The sequence below is a fragment of the Ornithodoros turicata genome, unplaced genomic scaffold (genome assembly GCF_037126465.1).
Source record: "Ornithodoros turicata isolate Travis unplaced genomic scaffold, ASM3712646v1 ctg00000843.1, whole genome shotgun sequence".
Taxonomy (NCBI): domain Eukaryota; kingdom Metazoa; phylum Arthropoda; class Arachnida; order Ixodida; family Argasidae; genus Ornithodoros; species Ornithodoros turicata.
In genome coordinates, this window is record NW_026999404.1 from 680,077 (window position 1) to 695,234 (window position 15,158).

Here is a 15,158-nt window from a genome sequence, read left to right on the forward strand (position 1 = left end):
GCTTCCTCAATTTCTACAGTACTTTGTACTTTAGCTTACTTTAGTATTTTTGCACACGTGGTGGATGTCCCCCGAGAGATGGTTCTTTATAAAGTTGATTATCACCATAATTCTACGCGTTTTCATAGGAGCTGTTGCTGTCGTCTGCTACGGTAGTCGTACGTCCACTTCTGCGCGTTCAAAATTCAAATTTCCATTGTCCAATCACGACGTACATCTCGCGGGCCGATGGGTAGCGCCCCTTGCGGATCGTGCGGATGGGCTTCTCATAAGGTTTGCCGATTATGACATGGTCAATATAATCTGGTAGGTCGTGGTCTCTAGTAAAGCTCGCTTGCGCACGCTTTCCTCATCAAGCTGTTTCGGTGGGAGCATGGTCTTTGTATAATCATCAGTCAATCAATCAATCATTGCGACGCTGACGATAATGACGAAACTGAACCGCAAGTTCAGCAAGTTTGGACTCATCTCATCGCTTCATATACCTGCAAGTATGAAGACACACAAAACAGAATAGGTTCTGGACTATTTTCTGTGCGCGTTAAGTAGCATGTCAAATCGTGAAGAATAAATAAATAAATAAACAAACGACTAGAATATAAAGTGAAAGTAAATAAATGAAATAACGGGCACTGGGTGTGGACGAAGTATAGAGGCAGTTTCATTTGTTGACTGACAGCATCCCCCACCCTTGCCTGGGGTCGGTGTCCCGCCTTCGGGTCGCAAGGTATGGTAGCATTGTTTTACCTATCACGAGATGACAGCGATGACGTCTCGTTGTCCGTCTTCTATACCGTAGGCCTGAGCGAATAGCCATTTCAAGACCGAAGCGAACACGCAGCGAATAGTTATACAGTTATATATATATATATATATAATTATACCGAGTGTTTCAGTTAAATCCCCGGGCTAAATAATTCGCGAACGGGTGCACCAATCGACGAACTTTCTTTTTTACAAGTATCTGTCCGATACCACCTACAAGCTGCGCACCGTGTGAATGAGTGGGAGGCGCTCATTATTTAAATAAATATTCAAATGAGTTTCGTAAAAAAAAAAACGTAACTTCTAAAGCAGGGCGCTGTCGGCATCATAATGAGTACTACCCCTTTTGGGACCTTCAGTGGACACTTTTTAGAGAAAAATCTGCCACCGAAGCTGGTCATTTGTTGCCGTAATTAATTGGTTTCGGTTTACACATTTCGTCGCGGCTGGTCGCGGTGAAGCACAAAAGGACATAATTCATTGGTGTAAGGACATAACTCATTGGTGGATAAGGGAGTGGAAGAGCGTCCTTTTCCCCTTGACTGCGACCAGCCGCGACAAAAATATGTAAACCGAAACCAATCACTGCAACCAATGACCCGCTTCGGTGGCAGACTTTTCCCTAAAAGCTGTTCACTGAAGGTCCAAAAAGGGGTAGTACCCATTTTAATGCCGAGAGCGCCCGCTTTAGAAGTTATGTTTTTTTTTTTTACGAAACTCATTTGAATTTTTATTTAAATAATGAGCGCCTCCCACTCATTCACACTGTGCGCAGCGGATTTAACTTAACCACCCGGTATAGTTAGTAGTTGTGTAGCGGGACCGGATACATATGCAGCATATATGCGCATATAAGCACACACAGAGTATGTACGCGCGATATATACCTACGGATAAGAATATGATGTTCTATGTTCTCTATGTTCTATGTTCTCTTCTATGTTCTCACTTTGTTCTATGCGTTCCCTTGTGCCGTTTTCGATCTTACGAGTGCAGCTTCGCAACTATTCGAATATACGTATTCGGTTTGGAAGAAACGTCGATTCGATCGAAGTATAGAATTCCATACTCAGTTAAGAAATCGAATGGAATACATAATTATTCGCATTTGGTATTCGAAAAAAATTAGAACCATTCGCACAGCCCTGCCCTACGCTTTACCTAGCGGACAGAAGCCAACAGACCTATCCTTGTTTATAAACGAATGACGTCAGATGGTACAACAGCGCCGCCAACTTGGTAGAGTGGAACTACTATAGCAAAAAATCAGCAAGTCACAAGAACGCCGCGTTTAAATGTGGCTTCTCATATTGTAAGATTTTTTTTTGTAATTCTTTACATATTATTACTTGTATGGCCTTGTTCTGCTCCATTCTACCGGTAGCCCTATCTTTTCGGTACCCCTTTTTTAAAGATGGCTACCGGGTTCTTCCGTCTTCTGGAGCCTGAAAGGCACGAGTTTCTCTCGGAGTGCATGCACGTGGTGTCTCTATACAAAGCAATCGTCGGGAACTAAGTCGTAACAACAAACCACATTCCGCACAGGATTACGCCATTGACTTTTAGTTTCAGACGATGCAACTCTTGGGATGAGTTCTCTTCTTTCCGCTGTGGACTGGGAACGCGAATGAAGACACCAAAGCAACTAAAAACATGGAGGAAGGAAACACAGGAGCGGCCCTTCCAACTTTTTGCCATTGGGACGAGCGTGCCGGCCTTCGCGTTGCATTCTGGGATGCTCCTGTCTACCATGTGACCGCTCACGTGACCCCAAGAGCATGCGCAGGCCAGCTGTCTAAGCAGACGACGGGATTCTCTTGTCGTGATTCTCTTGCAGTTTCATTGTGATGAACACCGCGCATCCAGTTTTATTTGTGTGTGTTCGGAGGTTTACTCTTGGTTTATCGTTCTACTACGAGACCGGTCACGGTCTGTAGGACAAGCACGCAGGAGTAGAAACATCATCCGTGGCAGCGACGTTTGTGTAACGACGTCGCTACGTTTTGTGTCGTTGTTGCTGAAGTGGTAACGCATGCCAGTAATCAAACTTGCAATACAATGGAGGAAATCAAATGAATCTGCAGCTGTAGCACAGCGCCAGCTTGCAAACGAACGGTTCAGGAAGACTATCACAGACAGGGGCATGAAACAACCGATCAAGTACGTACTTACGAATAAAACGTGCTTCCCGTGACAGAGCTGCTTTCTGTTGAACGACAGCCGCAACCGCGGTAAGAACACGTTCACAAAACGTTGTTTCCGCAATGGTACTCACATTTTAAGAGTAAATGACTTTGGAAAAGCATAAAAGCACGAAAAGCAGCGGGAGCAACAAAGACGTTGCTAAACCGAAACTTTAGAGAGGATCACGTGGTGGACAGGAAGTAATGGCGGTTTTGACAGGAGCGACCGCCAGAGGGGTCCCACGGAAATCTGTTCGAAACGGCCGCTCCTGTGTTTCCTTCCTTCATGACTAAACACGTGACCTCATTTGTGTGTACCACAAATACGAAGAAGCCACCCGTGACCTTTATGAACGAATACGGCTTTGTGAAACGGTGGTGTTCCCCGCCCGGGCTGTTTCGGTTTCACTATGTCTACCAACGTCATGACTACGTCACGGTGACGTTTATTCGGTAGAGGTCTATGCTCCGAACTGATGGCTATTCGGCGCGCTATGAGGGCCTGGTGATTTCTTATCGACGTGCATCCATAGCTTTTATCATCTTGATTCATCGCTATCATTTCATCATAATCGATATCTCGTCAATATCATCTCGTGATACTGGGATGTTCCAATACGCGAAACCAGTGTAGTACAGACAATGCGGTCACTCTACCCATGCTGATCGTTATGAATACAAAGTGATGCCTTTCGATATTTCTAACTGCAGTTTTCAGGGTATGGCGGGCAATCGAATATCTGGCCATGCAGTCTTAATGACCCTCGCGTTTATAATAACAATTTGTCTACGCGTCCGCTTTTTCTGAGCCTTCGGTCCTGCAAAATGTCGTCCACGAATGTTTCATGGTGGCGGAGTGCGTCTGAATCGTAAAGGGGGTCAGGATGATATTTTCTTTTTTCTCTTCTTTGTATTAAACGTATCCCCCCCTCCCCCCTGTAAAGAATCCTCCCATGCCAACTGACCGATTCGCTAGAAGAGGGCATCGTATCCAAACCGGTGAACAGACATGGATCGAGACGATGAATGCGCATTAAAACAGGAAATCCCGAAATGTACGTTGCAGACGACACTGTCAACCCTGTCGTCTGCTTCCGCCGCGTTTGAGCCGAAACCGAGACCGCAAACCGAAACCATTTGCGTAACAAAATTCGGCGACGGATATCTCAACGTACTTGTTTCAGCACTTTTTAAAAGATGGAATGACTTTGAACGAGCATTATTCCCACTCTGTCGGCTCACTTTTGGACGAAAGCCCCTAATTAAAAAGTTAATTTTTGATATATAGTAGTTATACAAACTCTCTTAGGTATAGTGCCCGCCTGGCCGTATAACTTTTTTTTTGATTCCGTGTTAGCGCCGCGAAGCAACTGTGGCTATGAGCGGCGTACATATGTGGACAGAGGTAGAGAGGAGAGCGGGAAGGAGTGGGAGACAGGGGGGCTAATATGCGTCCTGGGCCGACTTCAGCGGGAACTGTACCGACATTCGTCTGGAAAGTCTTCAGAAAACCCAGGGAAAACCTGAGACAGCACAGCCGGTGGTAGGATTCGAACCCACCACCTCCCAGTCTTCAGCACGACCTTGGCTACCACCAACGAGTGGCGGACGCCATAACCCGCTCGGCCTTGGGCCGTATAACTCACCTGCAAAAATGGTATCTATATACTCTCGTAACTTTTTCGTAAAAAATCGGTGACGAAAAAAAAAAAGAATCAGGAAAAAAAAACACCCTGTATGCACTGTGTACGTTCTGCGACGCCTGTGTTTGCATCGCGACCGTTCGCGCTAGTGTCCTGATCGATTCTGGGCGCGCGATCCAAACTTGGCAACCCCGGTTGTCCCACCATGTGCTCCCGATGATTCATTTCTCTATTCCTCTCTGTTTGCGCCTGACTTTTCCTTCTTTCTCTGCTTTAATCCTTTGTGGACCTCTCTCTCTTGATTTTTTTTTCTTCTTCTCTCTCTCTCTCTCTCTGTCGTTTGGAACCAGCGGATGTCCGATTCCATGAAGGTTTCTTTTTTTTTAGGCGCGCGAAACTCCTCTCTCTCTTTCTTTTCTTTTTTTCGACGAGCATTGTCGGAGATCTCTCTTAGTGCTTGGTTAAGCAGAAGAGAAACGGAAGCGAAAGAAAAAGAAAAATGCACTCGACACAACAGCGCCGGGGATTAGAAAAGAAAAAACGGTTTTGTAATAGTGTATCTCGGGGAAACGGAATCAGCGCAAAGCCTCAATAGTCCGGTAAGACTTCTTTTGCACGATGCTGCAGACTACGGAGTTGGCTTTGTCGCGCTAAGACCTTCCGTGCGGTGAAATGTAACATACAGGTAGAATATACCTGGAAACACAACATAGTGTTTTCTCTAAAGCCTCCTGCGAAAGTGGCACGGCGCACGAATAGGGAAAGCTTGGGGCAGGTGAGACGGTGCTTTAATACTCACTAGAAGAAGACTGCCAAATGAGACATGATGAAGAGTGGTAACACGAAAGATTGTACATACTAAGTACATATTAATCTTAGAAGGCTTCAGTGTCATTGGTTTGAATGTACTTCGGAAGGCACTTAGAATTAACGAATTCTAACAACTCAAGATTGCCCTTGCTGCGTTTGCACCACGACCTACTAGATTATAGCGACTTTGTCATAGGCACCCCTTCCCAGTGCCGCATTTGGAGGCTAGCGGTGGCGCTGCATTATCGGCTCGGTCAGTGCCGTGTATGCCAAAGGGAGTCTGGCCATTAGGAGGAGCCTAAAAAAGAGGCTCGACCTGTCAATCAAATTGAGCGTTTTTCATTGGCTGCTGTTTTCTATGCGGGCCGCCATGACACCAAAATTTTCCCGAAAACGGCGGCGTAGCTTGGAACGGCGAAGCGAGGATTTCATGACCAATTTTTTCCCCAAATTACATCAATTTTATTCCGAAGTGTATATTCTGTTGCAATTACCTTGCAACTCACCCTTAAATTACGCTCCAGTGTCGATGTTTACCTGAAAATAACATGTTTCGTCGTCCTTGTTAGGCCTAGTAACGGCAGCAACCACGGGCAAATAGCAAGAAAAACGCTACGGATTGCCAAAAATTTGCATTTTATGACTTACTTTTATTCATGTATCCTTTGCCCAATCTTGATTCAATCATGTTATGTTTTATAGTTAAAATACGTATAATACCGGCAGTCTGTTCCAACTAGCGGTTCTACCGGCCAATCAGTTCTCCTAGCATACACTTCTGCTACTTCTGCTATTCAGCGTCTTCCCGACATGCCCCTCTCCATCTAGATGGCGCGGTTAAAAGTCGACGCAAAATCCATTATATTGCTTCGTCGTCAGGGGATATCCTATTCAATCCAATCCAATCCCGTTTCCCGAAAATGTCGGCACCCAGTGAATAGAGGTGATTTATAGCTTGGATAGCCTGGGATTAATAGCGAACTGTATTCTGCCTCATGATTGGCCAGAGAGCTCAAAAAGTGGGTGGAGACTCCCTTTGGCATACACGGCTCTGGGCTCGGTTACTGCTTCCTCAATTTCTACAATACTTTGTACTTCAGCTTACCTTAATACTTTTGTACAAGCGGTGGATGCCCACGGGAGTTGCTTCTTTCTAAAGTTGATTATCATCATCAGTCTACGCGTTTTCATAGGAGCTGTTGCTGTCGTCTGCTACGGTAGTCGTACGTCCGTTTCTGCGCGTTCAAAATTCAAATATCCATTGTCCAATCACGATGCAGACCTCCGATGTGTAGCGCTCCTAGCGGATCGTGCGGACGGCCTCCTCATTTGGGTTGCAAATTATGATATGGTCGTTATAATCTAGCAGGTCGTGGTTCGTACGGGGGCATCGAAACGTCCCCCCTTCCCGAAACGGAGTTATCCTCATAGTTGTTCATGGACACGTTGGAAGTAGGGAATGAATGAAATAAAACCCGTTTATCAAACTCAGTGTAGAAAAAAAAAGAAAGAAAGAAAAAGAACTGATTAGTTGGTTGTAGATCATTCTCAACGAAGCGCGGAGACACAACAAACAAAACCGGACAAGCTCAAGCCGGTTTGAGCTCGTCCTGTGTTGTTTATTATTGTGCCTGCTCTTCCTTTAGAATGAACTGTCCATTAAAATATGATCGCCAATCAGTAAACTGATACACGATGCATCTCTACCATGGGTGAACGATAGCGACACGGCTGTCTAATCACATATGCGTAAAAAATCGATACCTTTGATGGCATTTGTAACAACTTTGCACACGAAAAACAGGGAAAAATTGATTGCACACTTCTTCCGCCACAAGTCGAGCACATTACCACACACCCACGCAGTACGTAATCGAAACTTGCCACGTCACTTCGAGTCACGTGACTGCCACGCAGCGTTCCGATAGGGTAACAATCACTTAGGATAAGCAGCGATAAACGCGTCGACCCCAAAGTGATCGGGAAACAGGTGTGGTCGAAAGGGCTTCCTAGCAACAACTCTCCACTGTGTGTATGCGCCCTCACCAGGGTATAGTCACACGGCATAAGGGGAAACAGCTCACTGCGTCATTAGAGCACTCATCCTAATTGTTAGAAGCGTGGAAAGCCAAAAAATGAACTCTGATATAGAGCAGTACGACGGAAGGGGGGCAATGTACGATGTAGGTTTTTGTAGGACTGTCATGATATAGTTTTTGGAGGGCGTGGCGGATTTTGTAGGCACTAGGCATGTCAGGTTACTGCGTACAGCTGGAGACGCTTTCTGAATGGTCCTCATACTCATTGACAATTGGGTCGCTGAACGCACAGCGTGGCAGGTCATGCGACGATCTCGGACTTTCGCGTTTCTTTATTTTATTATTGTTATTATTTTTTTACAACAAGAGTTTTACGTCACGGATTAATTTGTTTAGGTGACATAAGTAGCCTATTATGGATGTGCCAGGCAATCGAGTGTCGGTAGTGTACAAATGCAGCTTCGATAAAACTCTATTATTCTGTAACGTGCATGCGATAATATGTGTGTTCGGCTCCTGAACTACACACAAAAGCAGAAAGAAATCAGAAAGTAGTCCCTGCTCCGTGTTCGAATCCCCGAGTGGTTACGATCTCTCGAAAAGTGACAAAGACGGATTTCTGATGTATAACCATTCCAATGGGTAATAAAACTAAAAAACTGCTAGAAGTGGGGAAAGTCGAGCGGAGGAATGCGCTTTCGCTCAAAAGTTACGGAAGCAGACGACAGAGCAAGCAGACGACAGAGTAGGGAATTGTCGTCTGCTCGCCGTCGTCTGCAAAATTCTCCCGACCCATGGGACATAAACGGCTAAAAAGTTTATATCATACCGAATTTAGTAATCAAACTCGCGTATTGGCAAGCATTCCCGTTGTAAAGTTGATCGTTGACAGTAAAATTCCGACGCATGCTTCGTTCGACCACGGCAATGCAGTAGAATGGAACTAGCACCGTTCCGCGTCCGTTAAACTGCGTCGAAACTCCATTTCGGGTAATCTTAACCTCCATCCCACTTAATTCCGAGCGGTTAAGTCTCCGACTTTCAAATAATTATCCTTCCGCAAGGAAAGTTTCTAGCACGTCGCACGCTTGCAGCGATTAACTTCAATCACACATGCGCCTTCCTCGCATACGAGACGAGCATCTTGGTCAACACCCGTGGCAAAATCCTCTGCGGCGCGGAGTACAATGGGCATATAGTGGTACAATGGAGTCGTGATATAACGCGGGAAAAAAAAGGGGTTTCTACACAAAAGGAAGTTCAAGGAGAGGGAAAGGAATAAACCCGAAAGAACTGTAAAAGAAACAGGAAGAGAATCCTACGTGGACTTTTTCTCCTATTTTTCTAAATTACCCATTCGTCTGGGAAAAAAAAAAAAAAAAAAGGATGAGAGAAAGAACGCTTTCGAAACGTAAAAAGTAACAAGAGAGAATGTGAAGGTTGAGCGATTTTTTCCCTGCCGGATAATAATGACAGCTCCACGCACGTGCGAAGAAATGGAATAAAAGCTGACGCGAAAGCTGTACGGGAATTTTACGAAACATTGCGAATAGGTGAGGAAAGAATAGGAATGACGAGACGAGGATGCTGCGGCACGCAACGCTGCTGAAGCGAGCAAAGAGATTTTTATCGCCGCTGCTTGATGGTTTGCAACCGTCCTCCGCATCAAGCACTATTGGCTTGGACGGCGTTCCCGGAATGTTTTCTTTCTGCTGTTTTCAATGCAGAACGCATTCAGCAAATAGGGAGTGAGGTCAGACGATTGATTGATTGATTGATTGTGTTTAATGGCACAAAGGCAACAAAGGCCATAGAGCGCCAAAACCATGGTGAGCGTGTCGGAGATGATTATGGGAAAGATGATGTGAGAGAGAGTGTGTGGTAGTTAAAATCTATCTACAGGTATGAGCGATGATTGATTGACGAGGATAAGAGAGAGAAGAGGATGACGACAACAAGCAAGCTAGTGTGACAATGTGTGACAAAAGTGTGACAATGAGATATTTACATGAGTTCAGTGATATTGGATAAAAGCGGAGCAATGCTTATCATCTACATCTGACTAAGAAACCCACATGTGGTCAGAAATTTAATGACGTTATCAAACGGCACAAGAGGAGTGTCACCCAGTAGAAGGGCTGGGTGGAGTGGGACATGGTATCTGTAGAATGCGGAGGTCAGACGAAAAGTGTTTCCATGCAACGCCACCAGGATACATGAGGCCTGCTTAACGCCTCCTCTCATGCCTCCGCCACGTAGACATATAAAGTCAGAATGTCACCAAATCGCTGCAGACGATTTCAAACACAGGCTTTCTGTGGCTACCAATGGCTATCCATGCGGCTCGTCTTTGTAGCTACGGCCGCCGAAAGCACGGTCGTGATTGGCGGATCATAATCACTATACGTTACGTTGTTTAAGCGAACAGGCTTCCTTCATCTATAGGTGGTGTTGGTTCTGGCCTTGTTTACTTTATGTGGCGTCAAATCGAGTTGAACGAGCTGCAACGCAGACGACATATGCGCTTGTAAAGCGTGCTTCACTGCGCATTAAGACTGCATGAGGCGAAGCAGTCTTGCGGACTCTTAATTGTCACGCCATGCTTTGTTTCCAGGCGGTGTCACGTGATGCTCTCGTTTCGCTCCTCCTCTCCATTTCTCCTTTCCGAGAAGATGGTGAGCGAAATTATGACATCACGTGACGTGCTTGCTCCGCTCACTCTCCACTTTTTTCGGCGGCTATCTCCATTGAAAGAGCAACTTCTGCCCCAAGACGGGCTTCTGTGAATTGTTTATTCCCGGCAGTGTCGTGCGGGGTTTGCCTCCCCAATGGCATGCCACGTGCCCTCCGCGGGAGCAAGGCTTCGGGAGCTTCGATTGACCAAGCGGTTTACACAGTGACGTAGCCACGCCGGGATTCCTCGGAACCACGACCTACCATAGAAAGTACTGCTTGTTTGTCAGTGCAGCAATAATCGTAGCGCTACCGAACAAACCGTGAGAAATTCTCGAATATTATTGCCCTCCCTTGTCGCGCGCCTATACCCGTCCTCTTACGTCGCATTCCTCTCGTTTTGCCCCAAGCGAACCCCCATAAACTGGTGAGCCAAAATGTTGCCTCTTCTATAGGAACGAATGCTTTGCCTCTTCGCCCCCGATGGAACATTCCGCATGATCTAATTCTGCCAATAGAACACTTTTGTATACTCCCGAAGCAAACTTTTGAGCCGGCTAAGGCTGTCATTAGCAAACAGACGTAATGTCGCTTTGCTGTTGAATCGAGCCATTCCGGTGTGCGTACAGTGCTCGCGACTTCCAACCAATCTCCCGTTACCGCGACCTCGCTTCGATAAGCGCCCGACTGGCGGCGAACGTCGTAATCAGTACCGGGACTGTCCCATGTTCTTTCGAGGGGTGGCAGGATGTTGACATGGTGTCGCTTGTTGTCAACATGTGTGGAAACATACTCGACAAAAAACAAAATCCTGGGTAACCACTGATGTCTAGGGATGGGCCAACCGAATGCGCGAATCCCAAGCAGGGATTCGAGATTCGGAAATCCGAGTCCCAGCGCCCCAAAACGGCGAATCGAATCTTTCGAATCCACCAACCACGTTTGTTTGTTTCTTTTTAAGATCGGCTCCTCCGGTGTCCGCAGAAAGCCTGATTGGCCGGCGGGCCCCGGTGCGCGCAAAAACCGTAGCATAAAGCTCCGACGTTACAAATTTAAAAGGAACATGGTTTTGCTTTTTATTGTTTCTTAGAATTCAGACACGAGAGTTATATTTCCTGTAGTCGATGAACAATATGTTAAATAAATTACATTTAAGAAGAAGTATGTGGATACGTTTCCTCCTGAAAGTGAAAGTGTTCTTTGATTTGGTTTTTATTAAACAAAAATATCAAATTGTGCTTCGAAACACTTTTTAGTACAAGCGTTTTCTCGTTTGGCTTTTTAACCTTTTTTTTTTTTTTTTTCAAGAAAGGATTCGAAAGATTCGAGAATGGTGGCTTCGCAGAACCTACCTTGGATTCGGATTCGGGAAATTCTAGATTCGTCCCATCTCTACTAATGTCTAAGATTATTGCACAAGTTTGCGATAAATCGCTGTTTGATGTGAGCTAATGATAATTTGTGAAGTCCAGAGCATGAAGGCTAGGTCTTTCATTGAGTCACGACATTGCGACGCACACATTGACGCCAAAAAGACGACTGTGAAATGGGGGATATGTTCATTAAGAAGGAGGAAAGAAAGGGGGGGATGACATATGGGGCTGGACGTCGCACGGGGCATGGTCAGTTAAAGAAGAGTAAGTGAAATGGAGCTGGACGGAATATGCGAAATTGTTGCACAATGTTGAAACGTAAAAATTCATTTTTTTTTGTGTGTGTGTGGTCTCTGTAGACCTTACACTCGCAAGTCATGGCTCTTTATTAGGTGCTTTTACCAGCGATGGTGCATGAACAAATGCCGTACATAAACAATGTTTAGAGGGACTTTTTCCACACATTTATTCGTTCGCTTCTTCATTTTTTTTCTTGTTGTTCATTTGTTTACTTATGGCTGACTAGTATTTCGTCCAGCTCCAGTTCGCTTATCCTTCGCTTCAGCTGGCCATGTCCGGTGCAGCGTCTAGCTTGAGGGCCGCAAACAGCCACTCATGTCATCCCCATTTCCTTTTCCTTCGCAATACGCATATACCCCCGTTCCACCGTCTTCTTTTTACGTCTGTGTGTGTGTGTGTCGCAATGTCGTGCTCTTCACGTGGACTTCACAAATTATCATTACCTCACATCATACAGCGGTTTATCGCAAACTCGTGCAATAATCTCAAAGACATTAGTAGCAAATTCGGACAGTCGGATTCACAAACAAGTGCGTAAGATTCGCTACGATGTCGTAGTCTACAACCGTCGTAAGACATCGTCGCAAATCGCGGGGTTCAGTATTCACGAAAGGATCGTAAAGGAGAGGGAGTTTCACGATGGGCAGAACGAGCAAGAAAGAGCAGCTGACGTGCTTCCTGAAATGTGACCGTGGGATTAATGAGCGATTGGGCCCGAGGTTATGTTATTGTTATAGCAACGACGTCAGCTCAACCAATGGGGCCCGTTGTATCCTATGCCACATGCCACGGTGTTTGTCAACAAAATCGCTCGGTATTTTCAGAAGTGTGTTCTGAAGTTGATATAGAAGTCACTCATCGGGCCTCAAAGCGTGTCCACCGGCCGAATTTTACGGAGAGCGAGATAGAGACCCTCGTGGAAGGGTACAAAACAAACAAAAACGCTATCGACGCCAGTGGAGATGGAGCAGCAGGAGCTAAAGACAAGCAAAAGGTCCCTAAGCACATCACTGCAGCCCTCTTCGCGGTTTCGGGAATTACACGGAACTTTGCAGAAGTAGAAGTGGACAGACTTTAAAAGTTCGAGCAAAAGAGAGGTATACGATGTGGACGTTCGCAGGAACAGCACAATGGGAGGGTTCATTGGGAATTACAATAGTTGTTAGGGTGGATATTACAGAGAGGAAAGGAAAGGACGGCTATGAAATTTCATAACATTCACAAGTATATTAATTTCAAACGTCAGGAGCAAGTGTAGACCGCAGCGCGGCTAGTACCGGTGACGATACTGGAGGAAAAAGTGGTTGGGGCCATTGACCGAACTGGTGTCCATGATATTCCTGGCAGTTTCGATATTGGTATGTGTGTGAGGGGGGATGAGTGCACCAAACACCCTCACCACAAACTTGTGTTAATTAATTCGCTGAGAATGCTGTGCTCAGCTCTGACTCAGCACAATAACTTACCAATCCAGGCACATCCCATCGACCATGTCCAACGACGCCTCTTTCAGGGGCTACGTTTCCTCCCATGTGTACTTACCTTCAGAAAAAGCGACTGCGAATGATATCTATGTAGAGCCTGCTCAGCAGCCTCAGGCATCCGCCTCATGGTCAAGCAAGGACTCATGTTTGTGCAGGGGCATTCAGAGTAGAACCACGCACAGAACCACAAGCATACTGTACCTCCTCATGCTTCGTCACGTGCATTCACAGTGTACAGTCAATTGAGTCAATAATTATATGCCTGTCTTCTCAGATTAGTGTGTGCATGGCATTTCATGAAGGCGTCAATATGACAGCCGCACTGGGGCAGAGGAAGTTTTGGAGACTCACAAGAAAACTGAGAAACATTTAGCAGGCCTGCTTGTCCTGCAATGCGAATGCTTGCCATATAGAGCAGCATAAGTATGGGGTGAACACATTGCCAGGTGGCAGCTTAAACCATGGCAACAGTGAATAGACTGCGTACATAAGAATGTGGAATCTTCATTTATTTAGTTGACTTCAGTTACAAAATTATTTAGGAGCGTATTCAGACATAAACGTGTTTTCTAAAACAACCACACTTTCCATCCCCCGGGCACTCCTTCTGCACAATTTCAGAATATGCACACGTATACGGAATGTTCATAGAGAAGGACCTTGCTTACGCTACATTGCATGACAACTGCCTGGACATGACCAAACATAATTTAGAAGTTCACTCGGTGTGCGAATGAACTTCATTTGAGCGTCCACACTGCACTTGTTACACCAACGACGATGCGGGAACAACTGCTTTGTTTCACGGCCGCCAAATCTCCAATCACCAACTGGAAGCTTCCACTTGAATAAAAACGAAACGCAACCATCACCTGCACGTCCCCGCGAATAGCGTGGCACCGATCAATTGGTCACCTCAAGGAGGGAGCCAACACGTACGTCACACAGGCTATACGAATCCCAGCACTTGACATCCTATGATAGCGTAGCAAGTGGCTCTCGGAGACGTCAAACAAGGTCACACGTTTCCAACAAGCCCTCTCACGTCGCAAACCTCGTCGCGGTTCCAACTGTTCGAAATCCACACCGGCCAAAGTAGGCAGCCATGTTTGCTGTTGATTGACTTACGACAGCTCGGGGGCTCTCTTAGGATTTCGCCGTAACTTATGACGATCTTACGACGCCCGCGCTTCGTGAATCCGCACTTTATCGCAACGTTGTCTTACGACGGACTTGCGACAATTTTTGTCGTGCGAACTGTTTATGAATCCGGCCCCAGACACGTTGCGAAGTTGTCGCGAAGATTGCTGTTTGTCGAGTCTGTTTCCACACGTGTTGACAACAAGCGACAGCACGTCAATATCCTGCCACCCCTAGAAAGAACATGGGTCAGACCCGGTACCGATTGCGATGTTCGCCGCCAGTCGGGCGCTTATCGGAGCGAAGTCACGGTAACGGGAGACTGGTTGGAAGTTACGAGCACTGTACATGCTCCAGTGCAACACCACCTAGAAGAGGAGGCCTCTCCAATATCCCCTCGCCCTCAGCGATAAGTCAGCCTACTCGGATGGTTTCCCTCCAATGAAGGGCGTGTCGTCTGCTTCGCCGGACACCGCTTTCGTGAATTGGCCGACGCCCGTCCGAGTAGGATGACGTTACGCGGAGCTGCGCTGGCCTTCTGCCTAGGTGACGTTGTCCAGTGGCGGTAACTCCCATCGAAAACGAGAGTGCTTCTCATCTGAACCGTACAGGGAAGAGTAACCACGATAAAGCAACACCGTGCACATCTGCTCAGTCCTTCGCAGCCGAAGCCCGTATGTAGGATTTGTGTATTCCACCGGGCGAATACTCGAGCGGAAGATGTGAAAAACGTCGCAGCTTTCTGTTG

The 15,158-nt window shown here is 46.3% G+C and overlaps 1 protein-coding gene across 2 annotated transcripts in view; it reads left to right on the top strand.

The window, feature by feature from the left end:
* LOC135375219 (tenascin-like) overlaps nt 1–15,158 on the top strand; it is a 51,854-nt gene that overhangs the window by 28,775 nt on the left and 7,921 nt on the right. The window lies entirely within an intron of this gene.